The following is a 15,372-nucleotide window of genomic DNA, read 5'->3' as shown; positions in this document are numbered from 1 at the left end:
TCTTGCTTTAAATTCAATGTTAAAAAAATTGTCAGTCAGTACTATTTATATAAGTGTAAAATAACATGTTGTTACTGTGGTGAACTATGCTCGGGCAATTTTTAGGTTAATGACGTCACATGGAAGAACAATTTGGTGATGAGAGTGGTAGAAATAATAGCCTGAATTTTAGGGAAGCAATGTAGCATGAAAGGACACAGACATGTGGACAGGGCAGCATCAAATAATAAGTTTCCTTAGTAAATGCATTATTATTGCAAGATTTTCTCTAGCTTGGTTGTTTAAAATATTTATTATTTTAGTGGGAATTTATCTCTATGTGTAAGAAATTTGCAGTTATTAACTCACTTCAAATATCTTTATAAGTAAAAGAAAAAATGTAATAGAGGTTGGCATAAGAATTTTTAATTTTTTTTTCTAATTTTATCCAGAAGTAGATTGGATATCTGCATTGCTGACATCAGCCCAGTCAACCAATTCACATTTTAGAAATATTCAAGTGCAATAGCACAATATTTGAAAAAAATGCTCAGGAGCTAAAAGCACTGCGCTCTTCCAATTATTGCTCTGAAGAAGTTTTTGCTCTAAAAATTGCCATTTAAAATTATTTTCTTATTCTAGAATACTGGTTCTCAACCTGTGGATTGTGACCCCTTTGGCAAACTTCTATCTTCTAAAAATATTTACAATAGAATGCATAGCAGAAGCAAAATTATAGTTATGAAGTATCAATGAAAATTTTATGGTGTTGTTTTAAACAGTTGAACATTAGGAAAGTGGAGAACTTCTACACGATATATTTTTATTTCCCTTTTTTACTTCTTTTCCTGGGATTAACAATAATTCATAAATTGAGTAGAATAGCTTGATCATGCTAGCCATTTTTGTCCTGGGAATACTTTTATTCCTACCCATCTTGTTGAAGCTTGTCTTTAACAACATCAACATGTTGGCAGCCAAAGTACATGGCTTGAACCTGAAAATAGACCCCCCAGAGAGAGTTATTAAATTAACAGGCTGGCAAGCCAAGGATGGGTAAGATTCTGCACAGAGCCTTACCAACCTAAGACATACGAGCATTGCTTTTGATAATGCATATTTCATTACACGTAAGGAAGGCATTCTTGTCAGAATGACCTAAGCTAGGCTCAGTATTGTTTCTGAAATAAAAAAAAAAATGGGGAGATGTGAAAAGCTTTTCTGGAGGGCTGCTTGGCAGGAATATGACATTGGCCAAGGACAAGGATGCAAGCTTCAGGTAGAAATTTGACATTAGGCTAGAACAAAGAAGAAATTTCAGGCAGGGATCTAAATCTTAGGCTAGAACAATGAAGTAATTTTAGGAAGGAATCTAAATATTAGAAATATTAGACTAGAAGAATATTAGACTAGAAGAAAGAAGCAATTTCAGACAAGAATCTAAATTTTAGGGTAGAATAAGAAAGTAAGCTCCAGACATAAAAATGAGTTTTGGCTAGGACAGTGAAGTTGGTTCAGATAGTTTTGTCATGCTGATAATCCCATGGAAATAGTGATCATGGGAGTGTTCACAAAATTTTGTTTATTGCCTTGCTTGTTCTTTGACTATTTGCATCCATTGTATTGCTAGTTTCTCAAACTACAACTGACCACTTAATACTTGCATGTAATTAAAATGGTATAAAAGCAAAAAGAAGAAGGGGAGATGAAATGGGGGATTCTATGGAGGGGACACAGGGAAAGGAGATGGTATCTGAATTGTAAATAAATAAAATATCCACTAAAAAAAGATAAAAAGTGCAACTTTTTACTGAGTGATTGAAAAGATTCAGGGATCTTTCATAAAAAGATCTCTGAATAGATTGTACTGAAGAAGAGTCCAGAAGAATGTTCTAGGGCAGACAAGTAAAATGTAAAGAAACTCTAAGCCAAAGTGATGATACAACAACACTCCATGAGAAACAGCAGTTTGCCTGATCCTTTGCCGCAAGGTGCAAGAACACAGCAATCAGATGTTGTGAAATATCTCTTTCAGTGAAGTTTTAGTAAATTCCTTAGGTAGCCCATTTTCACAATGTGGGCTGTTTATGTGTGTGCAGTGCATTTTTCTACTGAGCATAGAATTTATTTTGTAGTTTTCAAAATTGTAAAATGCTAATACTATATGGAAAGCTTGTATCAGCTGAATTAATTAAACAATCCCAGTGACTCAATGAATGGGCCCTGATAACTCTGTCTTGTGTCCATTGATAAAGAAAGCCGGCTTATCATTGTTTATCATGACTGGTTCTACTGGTACCCATATTTAAGACTACTTTTTTTTTACATTTGACTTCTCATATCTCCTTCAATGAGAGGTGGAGCAAGGGAAGGAAAGAGTCAATATATCTATATCTGACAACTGGAAACAAAGAAAACTTTGCAGGAGTAAAGAGCTAAAAACATCTCTCAAGATTCTGGCAGATGACTGAATCATTGTAAAAAAAATATTGAGAAATATAGCTCAAAACAAAAAGCTAAATTAGGTAAGAGTTACCTAATTTTAGGACAATGAGTTACTATTGGAAATTTTATTATAGCACAATTAGGATTTTTCTAAAATCAAGAATATTTGGGGGGTATATTATGAAATAAATAATTTTTACAGGTTCTTTTAAGTGTTGTACGTACTAGTATTGTTATTCATTATCAATGTTAAAAATTACATTGTAAAATATTTATCCTAACTGAAATTAAACTACATCTTATTTTATAATTTTAATTGGATAATGAGCTCTGCATTTTGTTATTGTAAACACACTTCATAACTATTGTTCTATGAGCGCAATACAATGAAAAAGCACAATGGGGTAGGATGAAATAGCTGATATCCCTAACTTTGCAGTTTACTACAAACTCTGCTCAGTCATGCAGTGCTTTGAATAGGGGTTACTGGAAAGCCTCTGTTATAATAGTCACTCAGAGAGTTGCATCAAATTAAGCTTCTTTGCTCAAGAGGTAAATACATGTTTCATATTTATAGGCAACATATAATAATGTGTATGCCTTTTATAGAGCAAAATCACAGTTCCTTTCCCATCCTAAAATTAGCCCAAAATTAAGTATCTAATGACATGAGTTTTAAATGACAAAAGCAATTAGATAATTTTTAAAAATCCTATTGGAAGCCCTTTATTTTTGTAAAACTGGAAACATAAGGAACATTTAAGGAAAATCATAGTACTTAACTTACATGTGTTAGAAATACAGTAGTAGGTCAATCCTGAGACTTGAGCACTGCTTAGCATTTTCAGAAATTTTTCAGTGAGTGATCGCTTAGTTTCTAATAGTGCATCTATGGTTATGGAATCTATGTGGTTTTCATAAACAGGCACCGACTCCATACCGACAACCATCATGTTATTAAAAACTGTCTACTTAATAAAGTGAAAAGTTTGAATATTTTACAAAATCTTGAAATTCTGATTTTCTTCCTGCTCTATCGTATCTTTATACAATTAGATTCTCCATTTTCATTACTACACAAGTTTAGTAGAAACTGAGGCACGGTCACTAGTTAAAAACATATACATTTAAACATACAGTCTTATCACTCCCAAGATCTACCTTGCAGAAACACTAGAATAGCCATGATTTTCAAACACATTGTTCTTAGACAATCATCAAATTTGCAGTTTTTAATAACATGCTGGATGGAGTCTTTAGATAGGGCCTTTATGTATAGAATTATTTGTTATTTTTCTCTACACATACTTTCAGTGAAGGGAAGACTTAATTCCTAGGGGACTAGGTCTTCTGATGGTACTCTGGGTGGAGGGGTGTTTACATAGAAGAGCAGGGAGAAGAAGCTGGTTCATGTCATCATGGACTTGAGGAAATTATTAGGCATCCCAAGCTGTGGTAAAATGATATTTTGGACATTTATTTAATCCTGTGCTGTAGAAAAGGCACAACTCCAGTACATATGACATACAGACTTATGCCATTAACCTGGCTTTTTTGTCTTGTTTCTTTGGAAGAAATAATTCCTTTGAAGAGCATCCTTAACTCCAAAAATACTTTTTTTTTTTTTTTTTTTTTTTTTTTTTTTTTTTTTTTTTTTTTTGGTTTTTTGAGACAAGGTTTCTCTGTATAGCCTTAGCTGTCCTGGTGTCCTGGAACTCACTCAGTAGACCAGGCTGGCCTCGAACTCAGAAATCCACCTGCCTCTGCCTCCCAAGTGCTGGGATTAAAGGCATGCGCCACCACCGCCCGGCCCAAAAATACTTTTTAACAACGAAAACTTAGGAATAAAATTGGTTGTTTTACAATGAAAAAAATAATATGCCTATATTTTGTGCAATCTCAACAAACCCACCAAATTTCTACTAATAGGCTTTTGTGTGTTTTATACATTTCCTAAGAAGATGAGAGCTTTTGTATGAAACATCTTTGCCTTTTTGGTCTCTTACCAGAATGACCTTGAGAAAATTCACTGGTAATGCATGTCTTTTTCTATAATACTTTTTCCAACTACTTTCCAGTTTGTACACATTGTCTATTTTCCAAAAAAAATTCCACAAAATAAAATATTAATTAAGAAGACACCCCATTCCAGATGAATTTGAGAATTGTTCCTTCCATGTCTTTGAAGAATTGTGTTGGGATTTTGATTGGGATTTCATTGAATATGTAGACTACCTTTGGTAGGATGGCCATTTTACTATATGAATTCTGCCAATCCCTGAGCATGGGAGATATCTCCATTTTCTGAGATGATCTTCAATTTCTTTCTTGAGAGACTTCATTGTCAAACATGTCTTTCACTTGTTTGGTTAGAGGTACACTAAGATATTTTCTATTATTTGTGACTACCCAGCTATTAAGAATTAGGACATTTTGAATTTTGCAGGCAAATTGATGGAACTAGAAAATATCATCCTGAGTGCATGGTATGTACTCACTATGTGGATCTTAGTGCCCCCCCCCAAAAAAAACAGTACAGAATACCAAAGATATAGTCCACAGAACTAAAAAGGGTCAACAAGCTGAAGAGCCCATGTGAAGACTCTTCAGTCCCACATGAAAGGGAGAAGAAAGCAATCACAATGGGGGAGGAAGGGAAGAAGGGACCTGAAAGGGAAAGTGGACAGGGAGTGTGGTGGGAGAGGGGAACCTGATCTGGTATTGGGTGAGGGAAAAGAACTGAAGCCCTGAGGGCCAGCAGAAAGAATGGAAACGGGCAACCTCAGGAGGCAGGAGGTTGGCAGGACCCTCCAGAATGCCCCAGAGACCTAGGAGGTGAGAGACTCTCAGGACTCAAAGGGAGGGACCTTAGATGAAATCCTTGACAGTAGGGGGAAGGAACTTATGGAGCATACCTCCAGCAGGAAGACAGACATCAAATGAAGGCAGAGGTTGCCATCCCACAGTCAAAACTCTGACCCATATTTGTTCCTTTCTGAAAGAACTACAGGGATGGAAATGAAGAGGAACCTGAGGAAAGATCCAGAAACAGGCTCAAAATTGGATCTAGCTCAAAGGAAAGTCCCAAGGCCTGACACTATTACTGAGGCCATGGAGCACTCACAAAAAGTGACCTATCATGACTGCCCTCCAGAAGACCCAACAAGCAACTGAAAGAGTCAGATACAGACATTTGTACCCAACCAATGGACAGAAGATGCTGACCTCTATGGTTTAACTAGGAAAATGCTGGAAGAAGCTGAGGATGAGGGCAACCCTATAAAGGGACCAGCAGTCTCAGTTAACCTGGATCCCTGAAACCTCTCAAACACGGGACCACCAAACAGGCAGCATACACCAGGTGATATGAAGCCCACAACACATATAGAGCAGAGGACTGCCGGTCTGGGTTCAGTTAGAGAAAATGCACATAACCCTCAAGAAAATGCAGGCCCCAGGGAGTTTAGAGGTCTGGTTGAGTGGGGACATCCATGTGGAGACATAGGGTGGGGAGGAGGTATAGGATGTAGGACAGCTGGAGGGTGGACTGTGTGGGAGGGGGGAATAAAATCTGGAGTGTATAAAAAATAAATATATAAAAAAATGACAGATTAAATTAAAAAATACATTAAAAATAAAATAAAACTTGAATTCTGTCAGAAGAAAATAAATCATATATACTTGAAAATTATTAATTATTAAAATTTCATTTTCTTTAATTTATTTTTATTGGATATTTTATTTACATTTCAGATGTTATCCCCTTACCCCATTCTCCCTTCTATCTCATTCCCCCTGATCCTGTTTCTATGAGAATGTACCCCCACCAATCCCCCCACTCACACCTCCCCACCCTCAAATTCCCCCACACTGAGCATCCAGCTTTCATGGGACCAAGGATCTCCTCTCCCACCTATGCCCAACAAGGCCATGAGTCCCTCCCTATGTGCTCCCAGGCTGGTGGTTTAGACCCTGGGGAGCTTTGGTTGGCTGATATTGTTGCTCTCCTCAATGGGCCACAAACCCTTTTAGCTCCTTCAGTCTTCTCTCTAACTCCTCCATTGGGAACCCCTTGATCAGATCAATGGTTAGCTGTGAGCATCTGCCTCTGAATATGTCAGACTCTGGCAGACCTCTAAGGAGACGGCTGTATCAGGCTTTTGTCAGCATGCACTTCCTGACATCAACATCAGTGTCTACCTTTGGTGACTGTATATGTGATGTATATGCAATGGATACCCAGGTGGAGTGGTCTCCAGATGGCCCCTCCTTCTGTTTCTGTCCCACACTTTGTCTCCATATTTGCTCCCTTGAGTATTTTGTTACTCCTTCTAAGTAGGACCGAGGCATCCACAGTTGGTTTTCCTTCTTCATGAGCTTCATGTGGTCTGTGAATTGAACCCTGGGTATTTCAAGCTTCTGGGCTAATATCCAATTATCAGTGAGTGACTACCATGTGTGTTCTTTTGTGCTTGGGTTAACTCACTGAGGATGATATTTTCTAGTTCAATCCATTTACCTAAGAATTTCTAAAATTCATTGTTTTTAATAGCTGAGTAATACTCTATTGTGTAAATGTACCTTATTTTTTTGTATCCATTCCTCTGTTGAAGTACATCTGGGTTCTTTCCTACTTCTGGCTATTATAAATAAGGCTGCTATGAACATAGTGGAACATATGTCCTTGTTATATGTTGGAGCATCTTCTGAGTATATGCCCAGAAGTAGTATAGTTGGGTCCTCGGGTAATGCTATGTCCAATTTTCTGAGGAAACCCCAGACTGATTTTTAGAGTGGTTGCACCATCTTGCAATCCCACCAACAATGTAGAAGTGTTCCTCTTTCTCCACACCTTCACCAGCAACTACTACCACCTGAGTTTTTTATCTTAGCCATTCTGACTGGTTGAGGTGGAATCGTGAGATTGTTTTGATTTGCATTTCCCTAAGGAGGCTGAGCATTTCTTTAGGGGCTTCTCAGCCCTCTCAGTTGAGAATTCTTTGTTTAGGTCTGTATCCCATTTTTAAAATAGGGTTATTTGTTAGTTGGGAGTCTAGTTTCTTGATTTCTTTGTAAATGTTGGATATTAACTCTCTATTGGATGTGGGATTGGTAAAGATCTTTTTCCAATCTGTTGGTTGCCATTTTGTCCTATTGACAGTGTCCCTTCCCTTACAGAAACTTTGCAATTTTATGAGGTCCCATTTGTCAATTTTTGATCGTAGAGCATAAGCCATTGGTGTTCTGTTCAGGAACTTTTCCCCTGTGCCCAAGTATTCAATCTTCTTCCCCACCATCTCTTCTATTAGTTTCAGTATATCTGGTTTTATGTGAAGGTCCTTTATCCACATGGACTTGAGCCTTGTACAAGGAGATAAGAATGGGTCAATTTGCATTCTTCTACATGCTGAACTCCAGTTGAAGCAGCACCATTTTTTGAAAATGCTGTCTTTTTTCCACTGCATGATTTTAGCGCCTTTGTCAATGATTAAGTGACCATAGGTATGTGGGTTCATTTCTGGGTCTTCTATTCTATTCCATTGATCTTCCTTCCTGTATCTGTACCAATACCATGCAGTTTTTATCACTACTGCTCTGTAGTACAGCTTGAGGTCAGGGATGGTGATTCGTCTGGAAGTTCTTTTATTGTTGAGATAGTTTTCACTATCCTGGGTTGTTTGTTATTCCAAATGAATTTGAGAATTGCTCTTTGTAACTCTGTGAAGAATTGAGTTGGGATTTTAATGGGGATTGCATTGAATCTGTAGATTGCTTTTAGCAAGATGGCCATTTTTACTATATCAGTCCTGCCAATCCATGAGAATGGGATATCTTTCCATCTTCTGAGATCTTCGATTTCTTTCTTCAGAGACTTGAAGTTCTTATCTTATAGATCTTTCACTTACTTGGTTAGATTCATACCAAGATCTTTTCTAATATTTGTGACTATTTATTTTATTAAGGGTGTCATTTCTCTAATTTCTTTCTCAGCCTGTTTATCTTTTGAGTAAAGGAAGGCTACTGATTTGTTGAAGTTGACTTAATAACCAGCCTGAAATTTTTTATCAGGTTTAGGAGTTCTCTGGTGGAAATTTTAGGGTCACTTAAGTATACAATCATATCATCTGCAAATAGTGATATGATACTTTGAATTCTTCCTTTCTTATTTGTATCCCTTTGACTTCTTTTTGTTATCTAATTGCTCTAGCTAGAATTTACAGTACTATATTGAATATGTAGGGAGGGAATGGGCAGCTTTGTCTAGTCTCTGAGTTTAGTGGGATTGCTTTAAGTTTCTCTCCATTTAGTTTGATGTTGGCTACTGGTTTGCTGTATATTGCTTTTATTATGTTTAGGTATGGGCCTTGAATTCCTGATCTTTCTAAGACTTTTACCAAGAAGGAATGTTGAATTTTATCAAATGCTTTCTCAGCATCTAGTGAGATGATCATGTTGTGTTTTTTCTTTGAGTTTGTTTATATAGTAGATTACATTGATGGATTTCCAAATATTGAACCATCCCTTCATTCTTGGAATAAAGCTTACTTGATCATGATGGATGATTGTTCTGATGTGTTCTTGGATTCGGTTTGCAAGAATTTTATTGAGTATTTTTGCATCGATATTCATAAGGAAGATTGGTCTGAAGTTCTCTTTGTTGGGTCTTTGTGAGTTCAAATATGAGTGTGATTGTGGCTTCATAGAACAAATTGGGTAGTGTTCCTTCTGTTTTTATTTTGTGGAGTAGTTTGAAGAGAATTGGTATTAGGTCATCCTTGAAGGTCTGATAGAATTCTACACTAAAACCATCTGGTCCTGGGCTTTTTTTGGTGGGGAGACTTTTAGTAACTCCTGCTATTTCGTTAGAGGTTATAGGACTGTTTAGATGGTTTATTTGCTTCTGATTTAAGTTTGGTATCTGGTAATTATCTAGAAAATTGTTCATTTCATCCAGATTTTCCAGTTTTGTTGAGTATAGGCTTTTGTAGTAGGATCTAATGATATTTTGAATTTCCTCAGTTTCTGTTGTTATGTCTCCCCTTTCATTTCTGATTTTATTAATTTTGATACTGTCTCTGTGCCCTCTGGTTAGACTGGCTAAAGTTTTATCTCTCTTGTTGATTTTATCAAAGAATTAGCTCCTCATTTTGTTGATATTTTGTATATTTCTTGTTGTTTCTACTTGATTGATTTCAGCCCTGAGTTTGATTATTTCCTGCTGTCTACTCCTCTTGGGTGTATTTGCTTCTTTTTGTTCTAGAGCTTTTAAGTGTGCTGTCAAGTTGTTAGTGTATGCTCTCTTCAGTTTCTTTTTGTAGGCACTTAGAGCTGTGAGTTTTCCTCTTAGCACTACTTTCATGGAGTCCCACAAGTTTTGGTATGTGGCCTCTTTTTCATTAAATTCTAAAAAGTCTTTAATATCTTTCTTTATTTTTTCCTTGATGAAGTCATCATTGAACAAAGTGTTGTTTGGTTTCCACGTATATGTGGGCTTTCCATTATTTTTGTCATTATTAAAAACCAGCCTTAGTCCATGGTGATCTGATAGGATGCCAGGGATTATTTCAATCTTTTTGTATCTCTTGAGGCCTGTTTAGTGACCAATTATATAGTCTATTTTGCAAGAGGTACCATGAAATGCTGAGAAAATGCTATATTCTTTTGTTTTAGAATGAAATATTCTATAGATAGCTATTACATCCATTTGTTTCATAACTTCTGTTAATTTTATTGTGTCTCTGCTTAGTTTCTGTTTCCATGATCTGTCCATTGCTGAGAGTTAGGTGTTGAAATCCCACCAAAATTTTATTTTCTAAGGTTAAATATTTTGTAGTCCTCAATAGTTTTGTATCTACAGGGAGAAATATGAAAGGAGGACTATGTAGGACTCAGAGATCTATCCATTAAAGTTTGAAGTAGGCCTCTTTCTTACAAAAATTATTTAGGAAAAATACTGAAAAAATAATATAAAGAATAACCAGAGCTATGGCCTCTTTCTAAATTTTAGGTATGTGAATAGGAAGAAGTTTGGTGTACATATAAATCATCATGGTGTTGCCATACAGGCATGTGATGCCCTTAAATTTTCTTGCCTAGATACCATCTGTAGTTTTCTTCTGTTTCCTCTCTCTCTCTCTCTCTCTCTCTCTCTCTCTCTCTCTCTCTCTCTCTCTCTGCATAATGTTTATCTTATTTTATGTTCCACATGTGAGTGCCATATCTGTGCTCACTATATTGTTCTGCTTGTATTATCAACAGGAGGAAGTACATAGTAACAAGGGAGAAAAAAAACAGAATAATTAACTCAAGTAATTTTTCTCCCAACTCATTGAGTATATTTCACTCTAGTATCCTTTTTCCTTATATTCAGTTACAAGTTAATTATTTTTATGTGGATGAATGTTTGTTTTCATGTGTATCTATGAACTACATATATACAGAAGACAGAAGAGGATGTCAGAGCTCCTGGTATATAAGCTGTTAAGTGAATGCTAGAAAGAGAACTCAGCATCTCTCTTCAAGAGTATCAAGTGCTCCTAACTGCTGAGATATCTGTCAAGTGCCTAGGTTTACCTTTTTATGTTAGGGAAAAATACAATGCTGAAAAACATTTTCAAAACTACCAAAAATTAAGAAACAAGTTCTTGTTTTCTAAACCTATGGCCAAGATTCATATGGGAGTTTCTTTCCTGTAATGGTGCCATCAGTAGTGTGGGTTTGGTTTCCAGTGAAGTGTGAGACAGTATTAAGCTGTATATATAGTTATATTTATTTATAGAACCTAAATGTGCAATTATCATGTCCAGAGGAGGTAAAATAGGTGTCAGCTTGAGCCCATTTAATGTCATCTAATCAAATTCAAGAATTAATGCTCCCAGCAAGGAGAGTCTCCTCGAGATGTATTGGCCAAGGTGAGCAAATAAATTGAAAATAATTTTTGCACGAGATAATAGGCTCCCAGGTTATTTCCCATTGCAGATAAGCTTAAAGGCACTTTGGATAATAAAAGGGAAAAAAATGCACAGCCTTCTCGATTTCACTCATTATCTAATAATGCCCAAATTTCACATTCATGACCAACTTGCTTTTATGTGCCATGTGTGAAAAATTAAATTTTTTGAAAATTTTGTTTTTAATAAATTAATTATAACTATGCTTGTGTTATTTATTTCATAACCTCTTTTTGCCACTGGTCATTCTAACCTTGTAAATCCAGTTCATCATTAAGCTTCTTTCAATTAGACACTTCTAGTGAAGGAATAGTAAAATGAAGCATTTCATTGAAAAGGTCATTAGATGACTAAATTCACAGCAAGCCTAACTGCTGCAATAACAGCACATTCATAAGCACTAAAAAATGTCTTAAAGATGTATTACTACTGGAATAAAATGGAAAATATATAGCTAAAATTGATTATTCCCCAACTCAGATTGCATGAACTTCATGAGACTAAAGGTCACTTAATTTCCCACTGTGAGACCTGCTGTCATATTAACCTAGTTTGATCTTCAGAAGAAGCCCTTATTCATGGAGACAATCTGAGGAGCTAGAAATGTGTATGAGAAAAGTGATGCAAAACTTCCCGATCATTCAAACACAGGATTCTGCCTAAGTATGTGACATTGCTCAAGAATATGATTTTCATATACATAAGAAAACAATAGCCATAAGTGATAATCAGGGTAACAAAAGTTTTTTAAGCTATTTGAAAATGTGTCTTGCAGCTAAGTTTTAGAGAAAAGGGAAATGTTAGTACCAATAGCTCAGACCACCTGACTAGGTATGGTGCTTACTCTCACCTTAATAATTATTCAAGACAGACTTGAATAGATATGGAATCAAGGTAAAGTTATCAGGCAATTGTTCAAAGTTTATTCTTCAAAGATGACTCATGTCAAGTTGAAGAAACCTCACCAGCTCAAATGATGTTCTAATATTCTTTCATGCAGTAATTGATGCCTCTATATTATAACTAAATTTACATGATCTGTCCTTTCAGTGATTATTCAAAATGGCAACTCTTCCTGAGACCTCTCAAAAAAAAAAAAAAATCCTATTTTAGGACCATAATTCCAGGTATTTGCTTTCATTCCTACGTGGAAATATCATTCTATAGGCTATTATCATATCTTGTATTCTTATGTTAGTGAGAAATCTTTAATTTTATTTTATTAAATTTTTATTTTAATACCTTCACATCTAAATCCTAAGGCTATGGTTTAACAACAACAGTAGCAACAGCAGCAGCAGCAGAAGCAGCAGCAGCAGCAACAACAACAACAAACCCCTATGCATTCTTCTTTGAGTTCACATTTTTTGGCTCCTTTTCCTGAACATACGTTATATATTTGATCCTAAAACGATTTACCATGTAAATATCCACAAGCATTTCTTGCAGTCTGCATTTTCAAACTAATAAATTATTTTAATGGTTTTTTTAATACTATTTTTCAAGAATTTAGAGCTTAGACTTCCTAAATCATACTTTTGTTTTGCCTGTATTTGTTTCTACAAGTCCTATAAACTCTCAGTTTTTATTCTGGAACCTCTATTATTTTGATGAATAGTTGGAAATTCATGGAACTGTTTTCTAGTATACAAAATATTCTTTTCTCAGAATAGTTCATATTATTTTTGATTTCCTTTTGAATTTACTTAAATATGTGTTTTGACTCATTTCTCTCATGCTTAGGATATTGTTCTCAATTTTCTCAGAATGTTCTAACCTGTCCATAGGTTCTTATTCTGGAACTCTTGTTCTATGTACACTAAACTGGTTTATTATCTCAATTTCTAGCTTTGTTGTGTATTTTTCCTTCATTCTTATTTTTCTCTCTCCTTAAAAAGTATAATTTCTGTGAGAAGAAAAACACGAAGTTTTATTCCAGTTATTGTAATTGTCACTTCTAGAATTGTCTCCTTCTTGTAGATGCCACTTCTCTGACAATATTACACACACATATGCACACACACACAAACACAAGCATATACACACACATACACATACATATACATCATATACATACATATACATATATACACACATATAATAAAGTTACAGAATATGAAACTATGGACAGTATTAAATAGTCTAAGAAGGAAATTTTCTAATTATGAGAGAAATGAGTCAAAACACATATACAGTAAACTCAAAAGTAAATATATGTATATAAATATTTGTATATATTGTCATCAAATGTGTCATAACATTTACTAGTAATTTTCACATGTTGTAAACCCCCTTTATTTCTAGGAACTGATATTAGGCTAAAATTGGCTGTCAGCTATACCTTAAAGTAAGTTTTTTCTGGTATGATTTCTACTGATTTATCATTTTATTAGCTATTAGTCACAGTGTCCAATTTCCTCAAAAAACTAACTTTTAATTTTTGGGGATAAATATTTCTTAAAAGACAATAAACAGATTCAAGATTTTACTGAATCCTAAGCACAAGGTTAATTATTGGATGGGTATTTCATCTTCATAGAGACACACTTAACATACTTTGGAATAGACTATAGAAAACTAAAATGGGTTTTGATTTTTCTCATTTCACTGTTTGTCTTCTTGCCCTTTCAGGGACTGAATCAAATCTGCTAGGGTTAGGTACAGGGAGTAGGGCAGTAATACTTTAACTTGCACCACTTACACCAATTTTTTTCTGATGTTTATATTGGCAATAATTCAAGTAAGATGGTGTTGTGTTGGGGACAGCTCTGCCAAATGTTGGAACTCTCACTGCCCCAAACTTTGGGGGCTAATTGTCCCGGCTCGTACTGCTGCTATGGTCTGCAAGTCAGGGTTCAGCAAGAGAAAGAATAAGGGCTGACGCAAAGAATGGAGACCAGGCAGAGTGTGATTCAGTCCCGTTTACTCTCAAGTCTTTCTTTTTCTCTCTTTCCAAGTTTCTTGTTCCTAGTCCAAGTCCCAAGTCTCGAGTTCCTAGTCCCTAATGCCTCCAAGTTCCAAGTTTTCCCCATTCTCTCTTCTGTATGCCTCTCTTCTTTTATAAGTCTGACTTCTCAAGTGTTGGGGGCCGACTTTTAGAAGAAAGCGGCTATCAGCTTTGCAGACATCTTGAGCCATATACTCTGACATGAGATTTGGATTACAATAGCCTACAACAGCTGAGCACACTCCAATAATCTTGGTTTAGATACCTTGAGATTAAAGGTGTGTGAGATTAAAGGTGTGTGAGATTAAAGGTGTGTGACTTAAGAATATGACTTAGAAGTATAGAGATCAGAGTTAGAGACAAGACCTAAGGGCACGATTAAAGGTGTAACTTAGAGGCGTGGCTTAGAAGTAAGACATATAAAAGGCAGAGGCAGACAGTAGAGATCGAGACTATAGAGGGAGAATCAGACAGGAGACACTTAGAGGAAGAGAAACTGAAGAATAAACGGGATTGAATCACACCCTGTCTGGTCTCCATTCTTTGAGTCTGCCCTCACCCTTGCTCTTGCTGAACCCCGACCCTTTAAGTCACACCTTTAAGTTACACACACCCAAGGGAAAATCCTGGATATATAAAACAAGATGTTATCAGAGTGTTCTCAGCTGTTGTAGGCTGTTGAAAACAATTCTCTTGTCAGGGTATATGGCTCAAGATGGCTGCAAAGATGATAGCCACCTGCTGTCAGCTCCCCACACTGTTGATAATATCAACTCACTATTTGATGGTTTTATATAAACTTAAGCAATTTAAATAATTATCTCATTTTTTAGGTTCAAATTGTTAACAAAATTATTCTAATATTAAATGAAGCGCTTGACTTGAAGTTTTGTCTGAAGCTTTGTTTTTTCAGTAAAGAAATATTTGAAAAGAGTGTATGATAAGTGAACTGAAGACTTTTATAAGTCACTGTCCCCAAACTGCAAAAAGCATATAATTGTTCTGCTAATGCTCTGAATACAGTTTTTAAAACAATATTCTCTGCTTTTC

This window comes from Arvicanthis niloticus, chromosome 4 (genome assembly GCF_011762505.2).
Source record: "Arvicanthis niloticus isolate mArvNil1 chromosome 4, mArvNil1.pat.X, whole genome shotgun sequence".
In the NCBI taxonomy this organism is placed as follows: domain Eukaryota; kingdom Metazoa; phylum Chordata; class Mammalia; order Rodentia; family Muridae; genus Arvicanthis; species Arvicanthis niloticus.
The sequence above is the reverse complement of the archived record's forward strand: the minus strand, read 5'-3'. Positions refer to the sequence as shown.